Source organism: Tiliqua scincoides, chromosome 2 (genome assembly GCF_035046505.1).
Source record: "Tiliqua scincoides isolate rTilSci1 chromosome 2, rTilSci1.hap2, whole genome shotgun sequence".
Taxonomy (NCBI): domain Eukaryota; kingdom Metazoa; phylum Chordata; class Lepidosauria; order Squamata; family Scincidae; genus Tiliqua; species Tiliqua scincoides.
In genome coordinates, this window is record NC_089822.1 from 256,050,507 (window position 1) to 256,076,989 (window position 26,483).

The window sequence follows — 26,483 nt, forward strand, 5'->3', positions numbered from 1 at the left end:
TGCCACACATATGCCCCAAAGGGTTTTGCAGTCACTGGAGGAAAGTGCACTCTGCACATGCTCAGAGACAGATTCACCATTCCAACAGTGGAGAGCATACCACCACAATTTCCCCCTTGCACAAAACAGCATCCTCTGCACAGCAGCCCCTCCCTCTTACCTCCGCAGTCTCTGGCTGGCTGGCTGGCTCTGCCCCATCACTGGATCAGGGCCACCACTGGCTGGCTGGCTGAGTGCTCAATCCTACGCATGTCTACGCATGTCCATAATAGTCAATGGGGCTTACTCCCAGGAAAGTGTGGGTAAGAGTGCAGCCTGCTTGTGCTCTTGTGGACCCCCTGAAGATGTCTCAGGGAGAAACCCTGTGCCAGAGGAAAGTCTTCCTGTGCTAAGCCAATGTGGTATGTGGTTCCTGGGGGTTTATCTTTTGGTGCTCTGGCAGGACACGTGCTTGGGAATTTCTGGTGGGCAGACTTGCTGCTCCTTGCCTCCCCTACCCTCCCATTCTTTACTGTTCTTCAACCAGAGCCAAACGGGCTGTACTGCCCACTGTTCAAAGTGAGAAGAGCAGGGAGCCCCAGTGGGAGGATGCAGCAGCTGCAGCAGAAGAGGCTCACCTGGCCAGGTTGGCAGGTAAACCTTACGCATGTGTCTACTCAGAAGTAAGCCCCATAATAATCAAAGGGGCTTACTCCCAGGAAAGTGAGAGAAGGATGACGGCCCCACCTGCCCGCACCTCCTGCCTTTGCTGCTTCCAAGCTCCAGGAAGCTGCCCCTCCGCACTATTCAACCCCCCCACCCACGCGGCTGTTTGTTGTGGGCAAGCAGGTGCTGGCACTGTGGTGGCCCTCGTGCGGCTCTGCTGGCTGGCTGGCTAGTTTGTCCTCCCTCCCTCCCTCCCTTCCAGGGGCAGCTGCTACTCGCCGTGGCACCCACACTCCCCCATTGCTCACTCACCCTCCTTCCTTCTCGTTCGCCCTCACAGAGGCTGGCCCACCTCCTCCCTGTGTTAACCATTCCCTCACTCATGCTGCAGCTCATGGGGGGGGGGTGCCAGCGCTGCCCCCAGACAAACTGGTGGCCTCTGTGCAGCTCCGCCTTTGTTGCCTCCAGTTTATCCCCCCAGAAAGAGGGTGGGCACTGCTGCACCACCTGGGAGCTTGGCAGCAGGCTGCAGCTGCTTTTGGAAGCGGTGTGCCTGCAGCTGGAACCTGTGCACCTTAGCCACCATGTTGGGGGCATGCAGGTGTGGCCAGGGGCAGCTTGTCACCCCCCCATTGTGGCACCCAAGCACGGCGGCCCCCTCAGCCCACCCATCACGATTCTAGTGCTCACAAAACAGGCATTTTTGAGAAGATAATTTGAGAACAATGGAATGAGCAGGAATTTATAAATTTAAAGAACACCCCAAAAGTTCCTGGAAACATTTACTCCAAGAGATAATTCACACAGGGGAGAGAAAACAGCTATTCACACCTATATGGTTTGCCACTGCCTTAGTTCCCAAGAATCACAGTGACTGGAAAAGGAGATCAAGAAAGCGCCCACTAGAAGATTTCATTCAGCGTTAGGTTCCTCACTGACTGCTCAGAGCTGTCAATCACAACTGCCCTTGTGTGGCTCTCATGGACATTCAGAGTGTTCTCTGGAAAGAAGACCAGAATCATTTTGCTTGGCAAAGGCGTTTTACAGGCAGACAGCTATTGTCATTGGCTTCACATTGTTCCCAGAAGAAAGCTTGACTTGCAACATGGGAATTAATTTTATGGAACGTTTGGTCTCTTCCTAGGACAACCAGGAATGCTCCCTTGATTTCTTGCCCAATATCTGTTCCCCAAAGACAATAAATAGGAACTGCACTCCTGCCTGGATATACCTGTGACCTAGAGACAGACCAGTCTTCTGCCTTGGCCTCCTGGGTCATCGCACAGCTGAAATCCAGATGTACAAGATGCTTCTCCTTGCCTTGTTTGAACAGGCCTTCTGTGTGGGGGGTGAATATCGGAGGGATATGAAGGGCTATAAACAGAATAGAGGGCCATAGTGAGGTTGGGAAACAGTGTCAGTGGGACATTTATGGAGATTCTCCTGGAGATTTTTCTCAAGTGATTGGATTCTGATTCCAGAAAATTGTTACTAATAACAGCATAGTCTTAGCTAAACCAAGCCCCATAAAAGATCTAGTGGTGATGGCGTTTGGCCTGGATGCCTTTAAAAGGGGACTGGGCAAGTTTCTGGAGGAAAAATCCATTATGGGGTACAAGCCATGATGTGCATGTGCAACCTCCTGATTTTAGAAATGGGCTATATCAGAATGCCAGATGCAAGGGAGGGCACCAGGATGAGGTCTCTTGTTATCTGGTGTGCTCCCTGGGGCATTTGGTGGGCCGCTGTGAGATGCAGGAAGCTGGACTAGATGGGCCTATGGCCTGATCCAGTGAGGTTGTTTTTCTTATGTGCAGCCTCCCAGCTCAGCTGCATGCAGAGGAGAGGTGCCCTGCCGCCTCTGCCTCCAGCCTGCTGCCTCCATTCCTTGACCCTGTGCCTTGAGGTGATCCGTCACAGCCTGGTTTCTCAGGAGTCAAATCAGGACTGCAGCCAGCCTGGGAAGTCTCTTGGGTGGGCAGGGGGGCCCGCCACCATAGGAGGAGGTGGGGGGCCTGAGGAGGGGAGGAATGGGAGTAATAAGGTGGAGGAGGAGAAGGAACAGGCTCCCAAAGGCATTGCTGGCTGGCTGGCTGGCTGGGGGGTTTCCCTGGGAGTGGGTTCCTCTGGATGTGATTTCCCTGGGAGTCTGGACTCCAGCTGGCCAGGGAACACAGAGGAAGGGAGTTGGAGGCAGCAGGAGAGGGGAGAAACAGTATGCTCAACCCCCAGCCCTGGTACCCCCTCCCCAGTTGGCAGGATTGGGCCCCCTGGATGTGCTTTTCTAACACCCAGGGGTGGAGCAAGGGATCCAGGCAACCAGGTTTTGGCACCCCTTTGGGAGAGGGAAATAGGCAGCACCTCTGCTGTCTTCCTGCAAGCTGCCCACCTGGGGAGAGCAATCCCAAAAGTTGCAGAACAGGCACCACCGTAGCCAAGTACAGCAGGTGCAACCCCTGACTCTTCCTCCTCAGAGAGCAGCAGCAGCTTGGTCCATGGGGAGCCCTCCCCACCCCACACTTGGCCAGTTCCCTATCTCCTCAGATTGCAATCCTATGCATGCGTACCTTGGAGTAAGCCCCATTGACTATAATGGGACTTCCTTCTGAGTAGACAGGCCTAGAATGGGGCTGTTAGTCACAGTTTGCTGTGATGGACTTCTCCAGAAATTTCTCCAATCCCCTTTTAAAGGCATCTAGTCTTGACACCATCATCACATCCTGGGGCAAGGAGTTCCAAAGACTAACGGCAGAGTAGGCAGCTGTTGTTTTGTCGCTGCAGCCTACCTATAGGCTTGCTCACACTCTCTTAGCTCCAAACAAAGTAGTCCACAGCTAGAGCATGACAGCAATTAGAACAGTAAGCGAAGAGAGGCTTTCTTCCCCCTAAAGACCTTGCAATGCACACCAAAAGGACTTTTCTTCCTGAGACATGCAGCAGCCATTCTGAGATGTCTCTCTGAGCTGGTGCTTCCTTCACATGTCTCTTCTCCTTCAGGACCCACCTGCCTAAATTGTGTTGAACACTTTCCTAAGGACTCTGGACTCACAAGTGGAGGGGAGCAGGGCCAGGGCTGTGTAACAAAAGGAACTGTGGAGGGATGTGTGTGCTTTTTGTTGGCTCATTGAACTACCTTGCATGACTTGTCTATAATCCTCTTCCTTACCCTCTCCCTTTTTGAGGTGTTTGACTAACAGCCCCATTCTAGGCCTGTCTACTCAGAAGTAAGTCCCATTAAAGTCAATGGGGCTTACTCCAAGGTAAGCATGCATAGGATTGCAATCTGAGGATATAGGGAACTGGCCAAGTGTGGGGTGGGGGAGGGCTCCCCATGGACAAAGCTGCCGCTGCTCTCTGAGGAGGAAGAGTCAGGGGTTGCACCTGCTGTACTAGGCTATGGTGGGGCCTGTACTGTAACTTCTGGGATTGCTTCTCTCCAGGTGGGCAGCTTGCAGTAAGACAGCAGAGGTGCTGCCTGTTTCCCTATCCCAAAGGGGTGCCAAAACCTGGTTGCCTGGATCCCTTGCTCCACCCCTGGGCCTTAGAAGAGCACATCCAGGCGGCCGAATCCTGCCAACCGGGGAGGGGATACCAGGGCTAGGGGATGAGCATACTGTTTCTCCCCTCTCCTGCTACCTCCAACACGCTTCCTTTGTGTTCCCTGGCCAGCTGGAGTTCGGTCTCCCAGGGAAATCACATCCAAAGAAACCCACTCCCTGGGAAACCCCCCAGCGAGCCAGCCAGCCGGCCAGCCAGCGATGCCTTTGGGAGCCTGTTCCTTTTCCTCCTCCACCTTACTACTCCCATTCCTCCCTTCCTCAGGCCCCCACCTCCTCCTCTGGTTGCACCCCCCCCCCACCCGACTGCCTGCCTGCCCAAGAGACTTCCCAGGCTGGCTGCAGTCCTGAAAAACCAGGCTGCGACAGCTCACCTCAAGGCACAGGGTCAAGGAATGAAGGCAACAGGCCGGTGGCAACGGTGGCAGGGCACCTCTCCTCTGCATGCAGCTGAGCCAGGTGGCTGCACATAAGAACACAAGAACAGCCCCACTGGATCAGGCCATAGGCCCATCTAGTCCAGCTTCCTGTATCTCACAGTGGCCCACCAAATGCCCCAGGGAGCACACCAGAAAACAAGAGACCTCATCCTGGTGCCCTCCCCTGCATCTGGCCTTCTGACATAGCCCATTTCTAAAATCAGGAGAATGCACGTACACATCATGGCTTGTACCCCGTAATGAATTTTTCCTCCAGAAACTTGTCCAATTCCCTTTTAAAGGCATCCAGGCCTGACGACATCACCACATCCTGTGGCAAGGAGTTCCACAAACCAACCACACGCTGAGTAAAGAAATATTTTCTTTTGTCTGTCCTAACTCTCCCAACACTCAATTTTAGTGGATGTCCCCTGGTTCTGGTGTTATGTCAGAGTGTAATGAGCATCTCTCTATCCACTCTGTCCATCCCCTGCATAATTTGGTATGTCTCAATCATGTTCCCCCTCAGGCGCCTCTTTTCTAGGCTGAAGAGGCCCAAATGCCTTAGCCTTTCCTCATAAGGAAGGTGCCCGAGCCCAGTCATCATCTTATTCACTCTCTTTTGCACCTTACAAGGCACCTGCGCTTCACTTTTCCGCTTGTCTGGGCACTCAGACAAGGAGGGAAGGGAGGGGGAGGAGGAGATGGAGAAAGGCTATGCTCTGATTGGCTCTGAGCTGCTCTGATTGGCTGCTGGCGCTGCAGAGGCTTTTTTCAGCCTGGAAGGGCATTTCTTTTCTTTTTTTCACCAGAGAGGTCGCGGATCACCTGGGAGGGCGATGCAGACCACCAGTGGTCTGCGGACCAAGGGTTGGGAACCCTAGCATTAAAGCATTGACTGATTTAGACATAAATCTGGAGGTGGAAAGAGTGAAAACCGATTATGCTGGATTTGCTTTCCAAAGGCTGCTTGAGTGAAAGCACATGAGAGCCTTGTGTCCTTGAAAGAAGGACAGCTTGAAACACAATGACCTGACCTCTAAACAGTATGAAAGAAGAAACTGCTTTGTTGCAAAGCAACAAAGAAGTTGCTTTGTAAAGAGCTGGCGCCGAGATGTCTTTGAATATGCGGATGTTGGACAAGTCTTTGCAAGATTAGGCACTGGGTGAGGGTCAGCTGGATAAGGGGATGAGCATGAGGACAGTCAGAGGAATCACTACCAAAAGCAGAGAGGGAGGAACAGTTTTCCTCAATTGACATCAAATGGGACTATAAGGAGAGCAAGCAAGGTCCAAGTCACAAAGACGCAACAAGGATCTGATGAAATGCCAGCTTCTGGCCTTTTAATTGGACCATCCTCTAATCAGGTTGGCCACTCGATTGGTATGTGAGAGTGTGAGTCTGCTTATGGGGAATTGTTAGGATGGATGCTAAGGGTTAGTTGGATGATATTTTAGATTGGAAGACTACAGAGCTCACTGCTTTATTCAGAGCAATTATACCTCTTGCTGCGTAAAGTTTTATAACATCAATTAACTGTTGCCCTAAGTGTGGCTCCTGCACTCCTCTCCTAACAATCCCTTTAACACTCCATGGACCAGTCAGGGTTCTGGGAAGTATCTAGAAAACCCAAGAAAAACAGACGTGAATCACACTCACAAACAATGGCATATGAAGACCATTTGGCACCCAGGGCCCATAAAATTTTGTCACCCCATAACAGAATTTGAAAGTATTTAATAAATAAATAATAAAATTATTATAATCTTTTATTATTGCATCCAAATTCCCCAACAGATCAGAGAATTCCCCAACACTTTTCCCCCAAGCACAAAACAGCATCCTCCATCTAATAGCTCCCCCCAAATACATATCCAACAGAGCTTTTGTTCCACTCCTCCTGAGACTACCCCCCTCCCCAGATCTCAGCTCCGCAATCAACAAATTGAGCACAGGCAGGCAACCTGAGCATGAGAACACTGTGCCACACATATGCCCCAAAGTGTTCTGCAGTTACTGGAGGAAAGTGCACTCTACACATGCTCAGAGACAGATTCACCATTCCAACAGTGGAGAGCATACCACCACAATTTCCCCCTTGCACAAAACAGCATCCTCTGCACAGCAGCCCCTCCCCCTTACCTCCGCAGTCTCTGGCTGGCTGGCTGGCTCCGCCCCATCACTGGATCAGGGCCAGCACTGGCTGGCAGGCTGAGTGCTCAATCCTACGCATGTCTATGCATGTCCATAATAATCAAAGGGGTTACTCCCAGGAAAGTGAGGCTAGGATTGCAGCCTCACTCACCCATCCACCCTTACCCCCGCAGTCTCTGGCTCGCTCCCCCCATCCCTGGATCAGGACCACTGCTGGTTGGCTGGCTGAGTGGCTGGCTGCCCAATCCTCTGCATGTAGAATCAGAAGTAAGCCTCATAATAGTCAAAGGGGCTTACTCCGAGGAAAGCGAGAGAAGGATGACGGCCCCACCTGCCCGCACCTCCTGCCTTTGCTGCTTCCAAGCTCTAGGAAGCTGCCCCTCTGCACTATTCAACCCCCCCACCCACGCGGCTGTTTGTTGTGGGCAGGCAGGTGCTGGCACTGTGGTGGCCTTCGTGCGGCTCTGCTGGCTGGCTGATTTGTCCTCCCTCCCTCCCTCCCTTCCAGGGGCAGCTGCTACTCGCTGTGGCACCCACACTCCCCCATTGCTCACTCACCCTCCTTCCTTCTCATTCGCCCTCACAGAGGCTGGCCCACCTCCTCCCTGTGTTAACCATTCCCTCACTCATGCTGCAGCTCATGGGGGGTGTTTGCTACCGCTGCCGCCAGACAAACTGGTGGTCTCTGTGCAGCTCTGCCTTTGTTGCCTCCAGTTTATCCCCCCAGAAAGAGGGTGGGCACAGCTGCACCACCTGGGAGCTTGGCAGCAGGCTGCAGCTGCTTTTGGAAGCGGTGCGCCTGCAGCTGGAACCTGTGCAACTTAGCCACCATGTTGGGGGCACGCAGGGGTGGCCAGGGGCAGCTTGTCACCCCCCCATTGTGGCACCCAAGCACGGCGGCCCCCTCAGCCCACCCATCACGATTCTAGTGCTCACAAAACAGGCATTTTTGAGAAGGAGAAGATAATTTGAGAACAATGGAATGAGCAGGAATTTATAAATTTAAAGAACACCCCAAAAGTTCCTGGAAACATTTACTCCAAGAGATAATTCACACAGGGGAGAGAAAACAGCTATTCACACCTATACGGTTTGCCACTGCCATAGTTCCCAAAAATCACAGTGACTGGAAAAGGAGATCAAGAAAGCGCCCACTAGAAGATTTCATTCAGCGTTAGGTTCCTCACTGACTGCTCAGAGCTGTCAATCACAACTGCCCTTGTGTGGCTCTCATGGACATTCAGAGTGTTCTTTGGAAAGAAGACCAGAATCATTTTGCTTGGCATCACATTTTGCTGGGCACTCAGACTTACATCACATTTTGCTAGGCGTCACATTACTCCCAGAAGAAAGCTTAACTCGCAGCATGGGAATTAATTTTATGGAACGTTTGGTCTCTTTCTAGGACAACCAGGAACCCGCCCTTGATTCTTTGCCCAATATCTGTTCCCCGCAGACAATAATTAGGAACTGCACTTCTGCCTGGATATACCTGTGACCTAGAGACAGACCTGTCTTCTGCCTTGTCCTCCTGGGTCATCGCACAGCTGAAATCCAGATGTACAAGTTGCTTCTCCTTGCCTTATTTGCACAGGCCTTCTGTGTGGGGGGTGAGTATCGGAGGGATATGAAGGGCTATGTGCAGAATAGAGGGCCATAGTGAGGTTGGGAAACAGTGTCAGTGGGACATTTATGGAGATTCTCCAGGAGGTTATTCTCAAGTGATTGGATTCTGATTCCAGAAAATTGTTACTAATAATTGCATAGTCTTAGCTAAACCAAGCCCCAAATTCAAATATTTATCTTTTTGTATTCATATATGTGTCTTTTGCCATTTTGGATGTGGTTCCTACTGAGCTTGCTGTGGGTGAACCCTTCAGGGAGATGGTTGAAAAGGGAAGATGGAGAGGATGAGCACTAACAGCCCAATCCCAAGCTTCCTGGTACCCACTGCAGCAGTGGCAACAAAGCAGCTACGGTTGTATCCAGCAGGTACTGAGAAGTAGCCAGAGGTCTTCTCAGGGGAAGGGGACTTTCATCCCCTCCCCTGGGGAAAGCCAAAACCCCACAATGGAGCTATATTCATGGTGCAGAATTGAGAGACTCTAGGTCAAGCTTTCCGGCCCAACATGGAGTTCAAGATTTGGCGAAGCAGGGCTCCACCAATCCTGCCCCCCTTCCACCTTGGTTCTTCCCCATCCCATCCTCCCCTGCCCAAAGTATTTGGCAAAGTTTTGAAGCTTCAGCTTCAGTATCTGTCCTTCCAATGAACAGTCAGGTTGATTTCCTGGAGGATTGACTGATTTGATCTCCTTGCAGTCCATGGGAATCTCAAAAGTCTTGTCCAACACCATAATTCAAAAGTATCTATTCTTCGAAGCTCAGCCCTCCTTATGGTCCAGTTCGCACAGCCATACATTACTTCTGGCAAAACCATAGCTAGTCTATATGAACCTTTGTCGACAAGGTGATGCCTCGGCTTTTCGTTAAGTTGTCTAGGCTTACCATAGCTACCATAGCACAACCATGTTGTGTGCCCTTGAGTTAAATGGAGCCTAACCTTCTTATTTATGTGTTAAACTTCCCCAGTTACATGAAATTTCCAGGAATTCCAAGATCAGACAAGATCAGGCATGTGCAGGGTAACAGTTACATGCATGCCAGATCTCATTGCCATGTAGCTCAATGCTCAGGAGAGATAACATATTACAAAAAAGAAAGTAAGCCTGCCAAACAGGCCAGTTAAAGCAATGACGTCAGGTCACTTGACTGGTTGATCAGCCAAAAATGTCCACTGAGTTGCATGCCATGACGTGCAATCCTATGCATGTTTACTTAGAAGTACACTCCATTGCACTCAGTGGGGCTTACACTCTAGTAAATGAGGTTATGATTCAAGTTCAAATCAAGTGATGAATTGATCGAGACAAGCAGTCCGATCAAGAACTGGAAAAGAAAGCACCCCCCCCCCCCCCACAAAAAGAGAAATATTGTTGGGCATTCCAGAGGCTTTCAGAGATTATTCCTTAATCAAACCACTAACGGCATCTGCTGTTATTGTCAGGTGGAGGAACAGGCTTTCTAGAAATACCAGCCTACTCCATTTTACCAGTAGTAAAAGGACAGCCCGAGTGGCTAGAGTTACAGCCCAATCCTATGCATGTCTACTCAGAAGTATGTCCCATTAGAGTCAATGGGACTTACTCCCAGGAAAGTGTGGATAGGACTGGGCTGTCGGATGACTATCCCCACCCCGCACCCTCCCCACCCCCGATCACCAGCTCAGCAGCTTATCTGCCACAACTAGTATCAGAGGTTTCAAGTAAGGAGGCACTATTTGCAGAGAACTTGTGGTCACAGTTGAGATTAGTTACAATAATGGGCCCGATAGAAAAGTTAGAAAGTTGAGAAAGCAGTAGGGAGATAGGGTGTGAGTGCTAAGCTTTGCAATAGAGTCTCACTCATGCACATGTTCAGGGGACCTGTTTTGTTCATAGCTCCACCACTACCACCAAAGCGCCACCACTACCATCAAAGAAACAGGTTTGTGTTCATATACAGCATACGTGAAATTATTTTGAATGCACCTGTGTACTAAATGCAAATCATGTTGCATCCTGCTAGATGAGGATGAGAGAGCAGATCAGCTATTCATTGTGGTGCATCTGCATCATTCCAGCTTCCTGTCAATTTCCCCAAGTAATAAAGAGGTAATTAAATTTGTCAGACTATTTGGCATGAAAGCCCATGCAGAAGCAACAGTGCCTTAAATATTCCGAGCTCATGAGAGCAAGCCCTAGTCCCCTAATTAAACATGTTTACTGGTTTCATGCACTCATTTACTACAAGAACCATAATGAATTTCTGAATTAATTGTCTGCCTATATAAAGTGAAGATTCTTGCAAACTGCACAGCATTCCCTAATGCCTCTGTGTAATTTAATATTCTGGTTAGAAACATAATTGATAGTCATTAGAAAATCAATTCTCCATGGTTTAATTGTCCCTTCCAATGGGGATGTGGAAATCGCATCTCAAAAAAGACATAGTGGAAATGAAAAAGGTGCAAAAGAGCGACTAAGATGATTACTGGGCTGGGGCATCTTCCTTATGAGGAAAGGCTATGGCGTTTGTGCCTCTTCAGCCTAGAAAAGAGACGCCTGAGGGGGGGACATGATTGAGACTTACAAAATTATGCAGGGGATGGACAGAGTAGATAGAGAGATGCTCTTTACACTCTCACATAACACCAGAACGAAGGGACATCCACTAAAATTGAGTGTTGGGAGAGTTAGGACAGACAAAAGAAAATATTTCTTTACTCAGCATGTGGTTGGTCTGTGGAACTCCTTGCCACAGGATGTGGTGATGGCGTCTGGTCTGGATGCCTTTAAAAGGGCATTGGACAAGTTTCTGGAGGAAAAATCCATTATGGGGTACAAGCCATGATGTGCATGTGCAACCTCCTGATTTTAGAAATGGGCTATGTCAGAATGCCAGATGCAAGGGAAGGCACCAGGATGAGGTCTCTTGTTATCTGGTGTGCTCCCTGGGGCATTTGGTGGGCCGCTGTGAGATACAGGAAGCTGGACTAGATGGGCCTATGGCCTGATCCAGTGGGGCTGTTCTTATGTTCTTATGTTCTTATGAGTTTGGTCTGCTCCATTAAAGCGTCTTTCATGGAAAAATAATGCATAGTGATGAGAAAAAAAGCACCAGTTGTATTGTCCGTTACAAAAGGCACATGTTGCTTTAATAACTGCATTGATTTCAGTCATGCTGGACTAGATGATTCACTGCCTGAATTCAGCAGGGCTCTCCTTATGTTCTGATGTCATTGCTTCGGTCTTGATTGCTCAGTCACCTCTCAAGGTTATTGTGAAGATAATGGGGAGAACCATGTAGTCCCCTTGAGCTCCCTGAGAGAAGGCTAGAACAGAACTGGGGAAAAGAAAACTTGAGTTAGGAATGGAATCTCTTTGTTCAGGGGTGTTCGACCTATAAGGACCAGCTGCTGCTATTGAGAAAACTTCCCCAGAATAAAACTCTCCTTTGGGTTAAATGTAAGCAGGACAGGCTCCCTTTGAGGCACTGTTTGTCACTGAGGGAACTGCCCTTTGTATTTTCTCAGGAGAACACTTATCTTTTGCTTGCATGGAAAGGAGAGTTTGGGCGTCATGCTGGCTTCTTGCCTCAGCAGCAGCAGTGGGCATGGACGCCATGCGTCTCATGAAGTGGACACCTCCAGGAGAGCTGAGTGTCCCATAGGTGTCCGTCATTTGGAGCTGAAAGACTTTTTTTTCTTCAGGCAGAGCACAGACTGACTCTCCCCTGGTGGGGTTTAGAAAGAGGTGGAAGGGAAGAGCTAGACCAGGGGTTGGCAACCCACGGCTCTTTCAGCCGCCTGCTGCGGCTCCCGAGTCTGGGTGAAAGTGGCAAAGGGGGTGACAGGAGGCACCTGTGTTGGGAGGGCAGGCTGTTTCCCTCCGCCCCCTGAGCTCACTGCCCTCCTCTCCCTACACCCCCACCTGCCCCGCATTGGTTTCCCTTTTCAATTTTTCCCACTCTGCAGGCTTAAGCTCCCTGTTTTTCCCTTCCCCAACAGGACGCCCTCCTCCTCAGCCCTTGCAGCCCACCTTTCCCTGAGCAGGTCACCACTCAGTGCAAGGGGAGGCTTTTCCTCCACAGCGGAGGAGACATCCTGTGTGTCTACTCAGTAGTAAGCCCCATTACAGCAGATGAACCTTACTCCCAGGAAAGGGTGCCTGGGAATGCAGCCTTGGAGCCTGCTCCCTTGCATGTCTACTCAGTTGTAAGCCCCATTACATCGGATGAAGCTTACTCCCAGGATAGGGTGCCTGGGATGGCAGCCTTGGAGCCTGCTCCTGTGCATGTCTACTCAGTTGTAAGCCCCATTACAGCAGATGAAGCTTGCTCCCAGGAAAGGGTGCCTGGGATAGCAGCCTTGGAGCCTGCTCAAGGCCAAGCACATGGATGGGTGAGTGGGAGCCCATGCTGGACAGGTCTGTTCAGGAGCAAGCCCCGCTGTAGTCCCTGGGCTACTCTCTGGAAGGTGTGGAGGGCTGCAGCCTCAGCCCCCTCCTATGCAGGTCTACTCAAAAGTAGTCAGTGAGGCTTCCTCCCAGGAAAGTGTGGAGAGGACTGCAACCTGAGAGCTCCAACCAACTTGTCTGCTCAGAAGTCCCATTGTAGTCAATGGGGCTTACTCCCAGGATAGTGTGGAGAGGGTTGCAGCCTCTGGCCTGTGGCTGCCCCCCCCACCTTCTTCCCCAGCTCTGGCTTCTTCTCTTCCCCACCTCTGGAGTCTGTGTCCTTTTTTCCTTCCAGCAGGGTGCCTCTGGACGGTGGGGGGAGTTCTTTAGTATCCATGTAAGATAAGCAGATGTCATAACTGCCATATGCAGGGCTTTTTTTCTAATGGAACGCGGGGGGGGTGGGGGGGGGGGGGACGGAGTTCTGGCACCTTTTTTCAGGGGCCCCTCCCCTTCGGAGGCATTCGCTGGGGGATGCAGGGTGGGCGGGCATCTGGCCTCTGCCTGACCGCACAACGACCCCCTCCTGCCCCATCTCCAAACTCTCGCCTGAACCCAGCCATCCTCCCCCCCCCCCGCGCTCTGCTTCCCTGCGCATCTTCCAAGCCGGTGGAGGTGCGGGGGACACGGAGGAGGAGGACGGACAGCCAGCCAGCCAGGGAGACGGGCTGCAGCACCCACAGAATGCCCAGGTACTGGCTTGGCGGAGGAGGAGGGGAAGGAAGCTGGCTGGTGCAGCCCCGTGCCAATCTGCAGCAGGAGCCTAGGCGTGTCTACTCAGAAGTAAGTCTCATTGTGCTCAATGGGGCTTGCTCCTGGGAAAGAGTGCATAGCCTTGCAGCCTGAGAGCCCAAGCCTATGCATGTCTACTCAGAAGTAAGTTCCATTGTGTTCAATGGGGCTTACTCCCAGGAAAGTGTCATTGCCTTGCAGCCTGAGTAGACAGGCAGAGGAGGCCCTCTGAGGCTGCAGTCCTCTCCACACCTTCTTGGGAGGAAGCCCCACTGCCTCTAGTGGGACTGACTTCTGAGGAGACAGGCAGAGGAGGGGCTCTGAGGCTGCAGTCCTCTCCACATTTTCCTGGGAGGAAGCCCCACTGCCTCTAATGGGACTGACTTCTGAGTAGACAGGCACAGGATTGGGCCCTGAGGCTGCCATCCTATCCACATTAAGCCCCATTCACTAAAGTGAACTTCTGAGTAGACATGCACAGGATTGGGCTCTTAGGCTGCAATCCTAGGCACTCTCCTGGGAGTAAGTTCCATTGACTAGAACAAGACTTACTTCAGAGTTGACATACCTAGAATTGGGCTCTTAATCCTGGCAGAGATATATATCTGCACCCGTTTTCACATGCTAAGGGCAGGTGAAAAGGGATTCTATGTGTGTACAATGTGCTGTCCAGCCTTGCCAGAGATCCTCGTCATCCCTCCCCCACAAGCATGCCCTCCGCCAGCCAGCATTTGCAGCTCCTCTCCAGCAATGCACAGCAGCTTCTCAGGGCAGCAAAGAACATACAATTGCATGCCAAGCGCCTTCCCAAAGACACAGAGTATTCTGTTACCTGAATTAGACCATATTTAATCCCTTGTTTGCAAATGTAGCTGTTTCTACGTATGTGCACCTAAGGACCCCTCTCGTGTAAGAATTCCTTTTTTATTCTTACTCCCACAGTTGCTTAGAGTAATTTTGCTACATGGAACTAATGTAAGCCATTTTTCGGAATCCATTCACTGCTTCCTCTCCTCGAAGTAGTGCCACACTACATACTACACGCTACAAGTGCACCTGTACAGTATTTTTCCCCATGTGTAGAAAAAGTAGCTAGGGGGAAGGGGATGTGGAGATTGACAGCCCAGTCCTATGCATGTCTACTCAGAAGTAAGTTCATGTTTAGGGGGGAAGCGCATAAAAATATTTTATTTCTCCAATAAAAAAAGGTTTAAATAAATAAATAAATAAATAAATAAAAGAGTAACAAGTTGTGATTTCCTGCACCTTTTCTTTTACAAAAAAAGCACTGGCCATATGTATTGGAATCATGGAAGATCTAGCGAGGAGGTAGATGTGGTGTCAGCAGTGGCCCCTTTAAGGGTAAGGCCTGGGCATCCAGCAGAGTGTGCTGCACAGCTGCAGCCACTTGAAGGCAATAGGGCCCTCAGGAATATAAGGAGCACCTGAAGTAGAAAGGGGGTGTGGGTTGTAGAAGGAGTGCAGGTAGGAGAGGAGACTGATTGGGCTTATTGACTTGGATACTCTGACTGACTAACTTTGGACTCTGCCCTGGATACTGTTACTGACTTTGTGAGTAATGGACTGCTGGAGACACTGGAGTTTGAAGTGTGTCTGCTGTGCCCAAGACCTGTTGATGACCCTGGGTCTGCTGTAGTGGTGGGAGGCTGCTGGCAGGAGAGAGGACTTATCAGGAGTCTCAGGAGAACACTTATCTTTTGCTTGCATGAAAAGGAGTGTTTGGGCATCATGCTGGCTACTTGCCTCCACAAAAGTTGTAGTAGCTGCAGCAGTGGGCATGGATGCCATGCGTCTCATGAAGTGGACACCTCCAGGAGAGCTGAGTGTCCAATAGGTGTCCATTGTTTGGAGCTGAAAGTCTTCTTTTTCTTCAGCCAGAGCACAGACTGACTCTCCCCTGGTGGGTTTAGAAAGAGGTGGAAGGGAAGAGCTAGACGGACTCTGGTTCCCATCCAGTTAATCATTTCTGGCACTGTAGATAGCGATTAATGTTGGGAAAGGAACCTCCAGGTTCACGAACAGTCTACCTCCCCATACCTGGTGCTCTGGCACAGGTGATTTTAGTCACCTATCAACACCTCAACTATTTTCTGTGCCTTTCTAAATGTTGTTGAATTGACCTAATAATGCCTCCCCCCAAAAAACAACAACAACAAAAACACCTTGACCTTTTGTTACTTTCATACTCCTGGCAGGGTGGCTCATCTTCTGTCCATAGTATGGCTTAACTGCCATCTTTATCCGGGGGGGGGGGGTAAGGACAAAAGAGGTGTGTAAAAGGAGATTTTCCATAAGCTGAAGCTGGGCTAAGTGACGGTGGGGGCGTGTATGTGTGTGTTCATTCCCCTTGTATTTGAGAGAAGAGGGAAGTGCAAGAAATTGGGGAAAATCTCTAACCCCCAACTCCTGAGTGACCCGCAGATAGGACGAGGAAATAATATACACTGAATTTTTTTGCTTAAAAACTATTTACTAAAACGTTATCACCTTATAAGTGACTATCTGCACTAAATGTCCTCCTTTTCCCTGTGAGCAGGCAGTGCATAGCCTTCTTGTAATTAAGGTGGGACCTCGGTACCCACTGATTTAACTCACCACTGATACTGAGGTCCACCTTTAAATGCCTTGTAACAAGGAAAGATGCATCCAAATCCAATTTCCTACCTTTGTGCTGTTAATTAATTGCATTCCACTACATTCCTTTTCCATATATTGGTTATGGCACTACATTCCTTTATTCATCCCATCCAGTGGGTGAATGTGGTATAGCATCTGTACTAATGCATTCTGGGGCAACAATGGAGGAGAAAGGAACCTGGAGCTGGGTCATTAAAGCTATTTTTCCACTGATTTGGTATTTACTGTTCTTTTATTAATCTACTGGAAGTTCCAGAACAGAACCCCAGTGGTTAATGAGGCATGACCTGTAATAAGTTCTATGTAATAAGTTACAGGTCCAACCTTGTTATACACGGACTCAACACGAATGTCCACTGCATATGAGAAGGAAAGTGCTGATCCCTGGAGAAGGGGAAAAATGCATCCCTTTCAAATCACAGTTTAAAAAACTGCTTTTCTTACTGTTGTGGAGAGCCAAGCATGCAGCAATCATTCCGTTCTTCAGCTGAGCCAGGCAAAGGCAAGGGGTTCTTTGCATTTCTAATTGCTGACTGTCTCTGTTTTTAAACCACAATTGTAAAGGGATGCACTTTTTAATTTTTTTTTTCTTCAGGCAGAAGAAACTCTCCCCTGGTGGGGTTTAGAAAGAGGTGGAAGGGAAGAGCTACACAGACTCTGGTTCCCATCCAGTTAATCATTTCTGGCACTGTACACAGCGATTAATGTTGGGAAAGGAACCTCCAGGTTCAAGAGCAGTCTACCTCCCCATATCTGGCGCTCTGGCACAGGTGATTTTAGTCCCCTATCAACACCTCAACTATTTTCTGTGCCTTTCTAAATGTTGTCAAATTGACCTAATAATGCCTCCCCCCCCCCCAAAAAACAAAAACAAAAACAAAAACAAAAACAAAACACCTTGACCTTTTGTTACTTTCATACTCCTGGCTGGGTGGCTCATCTTCTGTCCATAGTGCGGCTTAACTGCCATCCTTATCCTGGGGGGGTGAGGAGGCTGCATTCCACCTTCTTTTATCATTCCTTGATATCCTTTGCAAATGGTCTGTGTCTCCCTTTCTTGCAAGCTTCCTGTCCTGTTTAAAAGGAAATTGATTCCCCTTCCCGCCCCGCCCCCATTGCCTTCTTCCAGGACAAAAGAGGCGTGTAAAAGGAGATTTTCCATAAGCTGAAACTGGGCTAAGTGACGATGGGGTGTGTGTGTGTGTGTGTGTTCATTCCCCTTGTATTTGAGGGAAGAGGGAAGTGCAAGAAATTGGGGAAAATCTCTACCCCCCCAACTCCTGAGTGACCCGCAGATAGGACGAGGAAATAATATACATTGAATTTTTTGCTTAAAAACTTTTTGCTAAAAAATTCTCACTTTATAAGCAACTATCTGCAGTAAATGTCCTCCTTTTCCCTGTGAGCAGGCAGTGCATAGCCTTCTTGTAATTTAGGTGGGACCTCGGTACCCACTGATTTGGTATCCACTGATTTGACTCACCACTGATACTGAGGTCCACCTTTAAATGCCTTGTAACAAGGAAAAATGCATCCAAATCCAATTTCCTACCTTTGTGTTGTTAAATAATTATAATTGCATTCCAATACATTCCTTTTCCATATATTGGTTATGGCACTACATTATTCATCCCATCCAGTGGGTGAATGTGGTATAGCATCTACTCCAATGCATTCTGGGGCGACAATGGAGGAGAAAGGAACCTGGAGGTGGGTCTTTAAAGCTATTTTTCCACTGATTTGGTATTTACTCATATTTTTTTTTTAATCTACTGGAGGTTCCAGAACAGAACCCCAGTGGTTAATGAGGCATGACCTGTAATAAGTTCTATGTAATAACTTACAGGTCCAACATTGTTATATACGGTCTCAACACGAATGTCCACTGCATATGAAAAGGAAAGTGATGATCCCTGGAGAAGGGGAAAAATGCATCCCTTTCAAATCACAGTTTAAAAAACTGCTTTTCTTACTGTTGTGGAGAGCCAAGCATGCAGGCAATCATTCCATCCTTCAGCTGAGCCAGGCAAAGGCAAGGGGTTCTGTGCATTTCTAATTGCTGACTGCCTCTGTTTTTAAACCACAATTGTAAAGGGATGCACTTTTTCATTTTTTCAAACTGCTTTTATTTAACATATTTTATGGTATCAGCAGGGAGTCCCAGAATCAAACGCCTGCAGGTGTTGAGGCTCAACCTTATTCCAATGGAGGGGCAAGAAACCTGGAAGTGGGTCTTTAAGGCTGCAATCCTAACCATGCTTTCCTGAGAGTAAGCCCCACTGAACAAAATAGGACTGACCTCTGAGTAGACCTGGTTAGGATTGTGCCCTAAATCTATTTTTCTACAGTTTTTTTATCCACAAATTTTGTTTATCCACTAGGGGTTCTGGAACAGAACTCCAGTGGGTAACAAGGGACGGCTTGTATATGTAATATAGTTTTCAACTGAATAATAAGTAATATAAGAAATATAGTGTTAATAAGTAATGAGTAATATAGTGTTTAAATTATGCACATGGAATCCATATACGAATATTTTTAGCTTTTATTTTGTCATGTGTTACGTTTTTATTGGACGTCCTACATTTGGGCACATTTGGGGTGCCTTGTCCTCTTTTGCAGTTAAGACATCTATCCGGTCACCCTGTCCACATACGGGGTTGACAATTTCATCGAGCTGTGCAGCAGAACCCCAGGATCTCTTGCCTTTAGTGTCATTAGTGAACTTGGCCACCCCCCTGCTTTAACTAACTGACTGACTGACTAAAATAGCCCAGTCATCCACACTTTCCTGGGAGTAAACCCCATTGACTCTAATGAGACTTACTTCTGAGTAGACATGCATAGGATTGGGCTGTAACTAACAATCCTGAGCTAACCAGAGTGCGCGGCTGTGGCGGTGCCGAAAATGACTGCCATTGCATATCCTGCATGCGTCAGGCAGCTGCCGGTGGCTCCCCTGGAGAAGGGAACTTTTGTCCCCTTCCCCTGGGTAAATGGAGCAGCCCTGAAATGGGGCTACTCGATTCACCACCAATGAAAATGTTGTTGGTGAACGAAGAGCGTTCATGTCAGGTGGTGAGCCCAACACAAAGGCACTGGATCCGGTGGCGCTCCTCCCTCCCCACTCCCTCCCCTGGCACGCCTCCTCCCCAGCCTCTCCCTGCCCTCTGCCCCGCCTCCCCCATGCCCCCACTCACCTCTCCGCTGCTCAGTGGTCCGTGCGACCGCCAAGCAGTGGAGCTTGGGTGCCTGCCCAGTGGTAGCCCATCACCAGCCAGCACTGGTGGGTGCTGATGCTTGGCCTGGGCGTTGAAAGGACTGAGTTTGGTTCTAAGACTGCTCGTCCCCAAAGGCTTCTCTCCCAGATATCTGGCGGCATGGAACAATGAAGCGGCCTCTGATCATATTCTCTCTCTCTCTCAGGAAAACAATGCTATTTCTTTGTGTATGATCAGATAAAACTTGCTAAAAGAGTTGGTGATCCCGCAGTCTGTCTGTCAGAAGTTCGACAAAGTCCCGGAGGCAGTAAGTACAGTATCTTTAAATCTTATCCCCACTGCCATAGAAATAAATGTCAATTTAGTATTCACAAGATGCTCTGTTAAAATAGTGGTTCTCAAACTTTAGGAGACCAGGGACCACTGAGGCAAAAATTGGAATTGTCGTGGACCACATGCAACCCCCGCCTCACCCCCCCCACACACAAATGCATTCAAATTTGTAATACAGGCAGTCCTCATTAACCATTCCTGGAATCCCCATGATTAAGGAATCCTGCACCCCACCCCAAACCCAACTGGAGCTGAGCTCACCACAGTTTTGGGGAACCAAGGAGGAAGAAATCTGCAGGTACTAACCTGCAGATAACACAGGCTGCCTGTAATTAAGAAAGATTTATTAGAGATTTATTATTAATAGAGAAGATTTGTGGTTTGCTGCTTTTGCTGTCAGCAAAAGCAGACCATCCTCTCAGGTGGTCCATGGGGGATTCCTTGCTGGAAGCAATAAAACAGATTTTTTTTCCTGAGACTTCACGGACCACTTCTCAGGGTCTCACGGACCAGCTGTGGTTCCCAGACCATGGGGTTTGGGAACCAGTGTTATAAAACCTCTCCAGGAGTCTACTTTTCAAAATTGAAGGGAACGAATTTGAAGCAGCAGAAAACAGTTTCCTGCCCCATTGGGCTTACAGTCTAGCTATGATTTTGCATAAATTGGTTTTGATGGCACATTTTCATACCTGCTCATTTGTGACAAGTGATTTTGGGTATTCCTCTGGTGGGGGTATTGCTCTAGGAGAGGGGGGTAACGGGGGTAATTTGTACCTGGGCCCAGGGTCAGAAAGGGGTCCCAGGAGCCTAAGAAGGGGGCCCAGAAATTTCCTGGGATCTTCCATTTTCCAATCTCACCCAGACTCGCTGCCCGTGCGGTGGCGGCTACTGCCACAAGCCATACATACCAAGCCCAGCAATGCACACATAACAATGTCATGTCTGGGAGGAAACAGAGTCTCTTTGGTTTGTGGATTCGCTTCCCATGAAGGAATGTAGAGGAACTCAGGGTTGCAGCTGTGGGACTACAGATGCTGCAGCAGTTGGTTTTTGTGTACACAGGACCAGTGGCATAGCTAAGGGGGTGCAGGGGGTAGCAGTTGCACTGGGCGTTCGTTTGTTCGTTCAACCTTTATTTGGCATAAGTATTTGGTAAATAAGGTCTCTGAACAGATACCATACTGAGAATAGAGATCTAAGCAATACACAAGATATATATATATATAAGTGCACACATATTTGTATGCACAAATACATACAAACATAACATTATAGATATGTGCATATATTATTTAAAGAACAGAAAACAGCCAGTTACAGGCTTTGCCGGGATGTGATCTACTCAGTGATTACTTGGGACCAATAGCTTGGCTCTGTTCAAGTGACTTAGGTTTAGAAACTATGCAACTGAAAGGGTAATATGCTTGTCACCCCCTAGAACGTATTGAATTATGCCATTTTCTGAAAGCCCTGCTTTAGCACTGAGTAAGGGAGAGGGAAATTGATGTCTTAGCGCTTGATGTTTAGGACAGTGCAGCATAATGTGTATAGGTGACTCTACTTCACCTAAGAAGCAGTTACACAAACGTACTCCTCTGGAGGCATTTCTAAATCTACCGAGTAGGTCTTTAGAGGGAGTCACATTACAACGTACCAGGGTGAAAGCCCTTCTCTCCAAGGGGTGTATTAGGAGGGACAGATATTTTGGTTGTTGACCAAATGTAATTTTAAGTTGGAAATTCAATGGAGAACATTTTTTGTGCTGCACTTAAAATCTCTTGCCTCTCTATTACATGTAGTCTGGCTGTCATAAGCCTGATAATAACCTCAGGAGAGGGAGCCCCTTGTTGTTGGCAACCTTCAGTCTCGAAAGACTATGGTATCGGGCTCTGAAAGGTGGTTCTGGCACAGCGTCTAGTGTGGCTGAAAAGGCCGATTCGGGAGTGACAATCCCTTCCACACTGGGAGCAAGTGCAGTCTGTCCCTGGTCTGTCTCCCTGGCTATGGGCCTTCCTTCTTTGCCTCTTAGCCTCAGACTGTTGGCCAAGTGTCTCTTCAAACTGGGAAAGGCCATGTTGCACAGCCTGCCTCCAAGCGGGCCGCTCAGAGGCCAGGGTTTCCCACTTGTTGAGGTCCACTTCTAAGGCCTTCAGATCCCTCTTGCAGATGTCCTTGTATTGCAGCTGTGGTCTACCTGTAGGGCACTTTCCTTGCACGAGTTCTCCATAGAGGAGATCCTTTGGGATCCGGCCATCATCCATTCTCACGACATGACCGAGCCAACGCAGGCGTCTCTGTTTCAGTAGTGCATACATGCTAGGGATTCCAGCACGTTCCAGGACTGTGTTTGGAACTTTGTCCTGCCAGGTGATGCCGAGAATACGTCGGAGGCAGCGCATATGGAAAGCATTCAGTTTCCTCTCCTGTTGTGAGTGAAGAGTCCATGACTTGCTGCAGTACAGAAGTGTACTCAGGACGCAAGCTCTGTAGACCTGGATCTTGGTATGTTCCGTCAGCTTCTTGTTGGACCAGACTCTCTTTGTGAGTCTGGAAAACGTGGTAGCTGCTTTACTGATGCATTTGTTTAGCTCGGTATTGAGAGAAAGAGTGTTGGAGATCCTCAAGTCCCATCTGTTGGGTTTTTTTATAGAATAGGGCTAGGCAAGGTGTTATCATTGGGTTGGCCAACAGCCCCTTTAGCAGCAAATTATGATCAGCTCTGAAAAAGACTTTGACCCAGTATTTTAAAAAACTGGACTCTGCTTGTGGCTCCAATCTATGTTGACCTGACTCCAGGCAGAGTGCTGCATATGGAACACAATGCGGTAAGCCAAATATTTTGTAAAGGAATTTAGACTGGACCCTTTCGGTTGTATCATTTAATGCCGGCATCCATACAGGGATGCCATATAAAATTCGAGGTATGACTTTGGCATTAAAAGCTTGCAAAGCAGCTGGTACAAATGAGTTGCCCCAAGAAAAGAAAAAAATGAGTTATGGCTTGGACAGCTGGTTTGGATGAATTAATTGCAATTGAACGATGGGAGGACCAGGAATGCTTATAATGAAACTGAAGGCCAAGGTACTGGAATTCCTTGGCCTGCTGTATTTGTTTTCCATTGAAAAGCCAAGACTGTGGTTTCCATGAGTTCCCAAAAAACACTATTTTGGACTTTTCATAATTGATCTGTAGAGAGTTAGTTGCAAGATATTCAATACAGGCTTTAAACAATCTTTGTAGGCCTATTTTTGTGTGGGAGATTAGAGCCATGTCATCAGCATATAAAAGTAAAGGAACGTCCACCGGTCCCAATTTGGGACAATGCGTGTCAAACTTCGTTAGGAAGGGGGCCAAGTCGATAGAATCAAAAGCTGACTTTAGGTCCAGAAATGCCACACAAAGTCGAGATTTATTTTGAGTCACCTGTTTGAAAATTAAGTGGGACAATATTACACAGTGGTCAATTGTGGACTTGTTTGGCCTGAAGCCTGCTTGTTCTGGGCCTATGATGTTGTGATCAGATATCCAGGAAGAGAGTTTCCTCAGTAAATGGGATGCGTACATTTTCCCTGCAACATCCAGAAGGCTTATCGGCCTGTAACTGGAAGGAAGGTTCTTATTTCCTTTTTTGAAAATAGGGACCAAAATTGATCTAGTCCAGGATTCTGGAAGTATGAAGGTGTGGAAGGGATTGTCACTCCCGGATTGGCCTTTTCAGCCACACTAGATGCTGTGCCAGAACCACCTTTCAGAGAGCAATACCATAGTCTTTCGAGGCTGAAGGTTGCCAACTGACTGATATGTATGAATAGTACCTGTTTTGCCCCCATTCTGCACACCCCCATTGCCACCCCCCACTTTGTTTCACCCTCTTTGGGAAGGGGCCCAAAAGAAACTTTGTACCCCCTGATAAAATTCCTCTCAGAGATCCTGCTCTGGGAGGTTTTGACCAGGGTGCTCACAGCCCAATCCTACCTAATTACTCCTGCCTGTTGATGCAGGCATGCCAATGGAGTGTGTGCTGTATGCTTGGGTGGGGAGCGGTTGTGAAGCCTGCACAATATTCAGGACACTTGAAAGGCTTTACTGATTGCACAGCATGGAAATTACTTCAATTTCTAATACTTATGAGGGTTTGAGGGGACATCAGAAGCACCTCCCTATTTCCTGACCTTAAACCAAAAGGTTTAAAGAAAATATGCTCTCCAACGTGGCTTCGGATTACACAAAGATCTCCTTCTCCTGAGTCTGTAGGTCAGTATGGTCTACACTGAATGGTCTAGCAAGAAGTGTGTGATTGTCCCACATGCCCAAGAGAGAGTTGAACTTGAGGTTCTTGAACCCTACCCCACTGTGGTGATAATCTTTGGGAACTGGGAAAGTTTCACTATTCTCTTGTCTTTTCCCTCCACAGCTAAATGGGTAGCGTTTGGAAGAGCAACAAAGAATATTGAGCTATGCAATACATATCAGGAAATAGAAATTATACAACGTCCAATAAGAGTCATGTTTACCTGCTGCACAACCAATCTTTGTAATTATAAGGTCCCATAATTACTGTAAAACTATAAGACCGCATAATTACTAATGTAAAGAAAGATGCTTGTCGCACCAGTTGATGTCTTCAGCTCTGCTTCTGAAGGAGTGTTTGGTGTTGAAATAGCTTAAATGGAGTAATAAACAGGCATCCAAACCATTGTCTCATGTCCATGTGCATCTTGTCAGGCACCGTATCTCGAAAGATTCATGGGGAACCCGCCTAGTTCTTGTACGATTTCTTGAAAGTATTTCAAGAAAAATATCCTTGTGTTTATTAGAAATGAGAGTGATCTCACCAGACATGGGAAAGAATATGTGATTTTCTGAGCAGGAGAAGAGTTTTCAAGCTATCCTTTTAATCCTCCCCTTCATCATTTTATTATTATTATTATTATTATTTCTGATGACACAGCTGCCAGTTAATTAGCTGGACTTGGCGTTAATTACTAGTCCGGCCCCACCAAGGGGCCTAGGATGTTGTAATATATTTGCAAATAATGTGTGCTGAACCAGCAAGGCAGCTTTCAACTTTGACCAATAGCACCGTATATACTTGCCTCTAGGTTGAAATGGAGCCTGAGATCCTGGGTCGACTTATACTCACGTCAATGCAGTGGATGAGGCGGGCTCCTCTGGGAGCTTCCATGATTTGGGGCTCAAAACCTGTCCTCAACTTATATGTGAGATCGACTTATGCGCAAGTGCCTACAGTGATTTTGCCAGTGTTCAGATGCTTTAAACGCCATTTGGCACTGCACCTAATGTGCCAATCACCACTGGGATGACCACTGCTGCTTTGCGCCATAATCTTTGGACTTCAGTTTTACTGCAACTGATATTTACTGATATTTACTGATTTTTTTCACTTTACTGATATTTCATGATTTCTTCATGTTCTTCTCGAGAACATTTTTTCATGCTCTTTTTCATCAATCCTACCATTGCCAAGTATTGCTATGTTAATGATGGTCACTATTTTTCTCTATTACTGTAATGTAAGGTGTATTATGTGCCAAAAATTTATCAGTTTGTATTTGAAAATCCCACAAGGGATTGCTTGGAACAGGCAAGCAGGAGGCCTGTGCTGTATGCCGTGCAAGAAAGGCCCTTGAAGTGGCTCAGCCAGATGTAGCTGAGCAGAGGGAAACTCCTTCCCTTACCCCTGGCTAAGCAGCTGCAGCCTCAATGGCTCTCCTAGGATTTGCACCACCTCCTGGTGTAGCATAAGTTCAAAGAGAGCGGAGCAGCTTAAAGATATGGGAGCTAGGATCCAGCATAACAACTGAATCCAAGCCCTGACTCCCGCTCCCCAACCACCTGCCCTCCAGCAGAGTGTCTTCTCCAGCAGGGTCCTGGCATTCCTCTCTTCTGTGTCCTCTAGCAGAGTCCTGGCAGTCCCCTTCTCCTGTAGGTCTGGGTCAGGTAGCCCTCTTGGTCTGGTTCCCTCTGGGTCAGGTCGCGTCTCCCTCTGGGTCAGGGTCCCCTTTGGTCCTTCTGAAGCTGCATTTTATCCTTTGTGTCCCATTAAGTGCAAATGCAGCTCAGCTGTGAGCTACCTCCTTAGCTTATTCAAAGCCCCATCAAGGTCAAATGAAGCTCAGGTGTCCAACCAAGTCTCCATTGGCCTTGATTGATTACAGCTGTGGAGCCAGCTCTGCCCTTCCCTGAGCTGTCAACCAGCTGTCAAAATATGGAATCGCTGTCAACACCACATCATCCACCTGATGATCTTCTCATCTTCCATTACATCCCCCCACCCCAGAATGCCTCCCTCCTGTCTCCTCCCTGCCCTCCCCAGACCTCTGTGTTGGCCGAGCTCAGCTGATGCAACTTACCTGGGGGAAGCTGCCGTGGAGGTTGGATGCAGCCTCCGTGCACTGCTGTGGCTTCCTCCTGAGTAGGCGCAAATGTTCTTTTTGGCACGTTTGCGACCCTCTGGGCCAGTGCAAGGGGCTTGTGCTGGCCCAAGGATGACCCAGGAATGCTCCCTTAGTATGCAGTCAATTGTTTTTTCAGCTTCTTTGCACAATCTGCAAGTTGCATCATTTGATGATTTTTCAGTTCTGATCTTTGCTGCCTTTGTTCGAACAGCCTGCTCTTGGGCTACTAATATTAGTGATTCTTTTTCTTTCTTTAAACTTCCAGCCAGGTTCTGGAAGGTTTAAAGAAA

General features: G+C 48.3%; 1 long non-coding RNA gene across 3 annotated transcripts; it reads left to right on the forward strand.

Annotated features, from left to right (window-relative positions):
* Nucleotides 1–240: 240 nt before the first annotated feature.
* Nucleotides 241–24,470, forward strand: LOC136641974 (uncharacterized). 3 transcript variants are annotated; one of them, XR_010793936.1, is made up of 3 exons: nucleotides 241–302; nucleotides 19,646–19,747; nucleotides 24,189–24,470. It is a non-coding gene; the product is annotated as an uncharacterized lncRNA (long non-coding RNA). The 3 variants fall into 3 exon arrangements; XR_010793935.1 differs by having other exon boundaries at nucleotides 250–401; XR_010793937.1 differs by lacking the exon at nucleotides 241–302 and adding an exon at nucleotides 8,365–8,386.
* Nucleotides 24,471–26,483: the final 2,013 nt, after the last annotated feature.